Source organism: Ricinus communis, chromosome 9, assembly GCF_019578655.1.
Source record: "Ricinus communis isolate WT05 ecotype wild-type chromosome 9, ASM1957865v1, whole genome shotgun sequence".
NCBI classification, from domain to species: Eukaryota; Viridiplantae; Streptophyta; class Magnoliopsida; order Malpighiales; family Euphorbiaceae; genus Ricinus; species Ricinus communis.
In genome coordinates this window covers 5,824,213-5,825,451 of record NC_063264.1, presented here as the reverse complement: position 1 = coordinate 5,825,451, position 1,239 = coordinate 5,824,213, and positions in this window count along the sequence as shown.

Here is a 1,239-nt window from a genome sequence, read left to right as displayed (position 1 = left end):
TGTATTAAACGAATTTAAATTAATATTTGTAATTCTTGTTTTTCTATTGGTAAAAAAAAAAAGAAATTAAAACTAATGCTTATAGAAATAAAAGCAATATAAATAGTTTATTGAATATAAACAAAATATTCACTATTTATATTTAAATATTTTTTAAGATGTTTTTTATTATAAAAGTTATGCTCTTTAAAATAAAGAGCACCATTGAGGATGCTAAGTATTAGAATACATAATATTGAAAAGTTGATTGGGGATGAATAGAAGATTACCTACTAAAGCAAACTTCTTGAACATGACTAGATTATATAGATATAGTTAGTATGTTAGCATGTTTAGTTTTTTCTTTTCTGAAATAGATAATAAATTATTTTAATTAAAGATGATTGGTTTTTCAATTTTCAGTATTAAGTGTCTGACTGCTGTACTAAAAGTTAATAGTAATGTTTGAGATTAATGCTCTTCAATAAAAAAACAAATAAATTAATGCATTTCTTAATAGGAGTTACACATGCCAAGAAGAATATACAACCTGCAAATTTTTTTTGGCTTCCATGTACTTCACCTGGAAAGCCAGAAAGCAACAATTAGTGAATTGCATAATTTATAATTGTTTTTTATAGGTTAATGCAATGGACTCTAAGGAGTTGTATTAAATCATAGTTAATATTTTCTTTTTAATTTCTTAAAAAAGTTATTAGAAAGTGAAAATGAGGGATTAAATTGAAATTCCAAAGATACTAGAGTATATGATTTGAAAAGAAAAAAATATAGAAAGCTAAAATATAATTATTAATATAAAAACTAAAAATTAAATATAAAATTGATATGAAATGAAACCGACGTATATAAAAAACTAGATATATGTATTATTTATGAATAGTAATGAACACTTAATCTTTTTTTATGAGGAAAAAAAACACATAATTTGACTCTTATTTTGAGAAGGAAAGAGTTTTTGGGCTCAGAATAAAAAAGTAACTTGTTTTATAAAATATTTTGTAAATTTTTTTTTAGAAAGTTATTTAGTTTTTATATTTAATTGTAATGTTGAAAAGGTTGAGGATGAAAATAAAGTTGAAGAGAGAAAACATGTGTGCTTTAAAGAGAGTGAAAAAAAATGTTTTTTCATTGCTAAAATAGAGTCATTTTTCCTTGAAAGCATAATCTTTTATTGACTATAAAATGTTTCTTTTTGACTTGTTGTCTTGAGCATCTTAAATAGCTGCTAAAAAAATATTC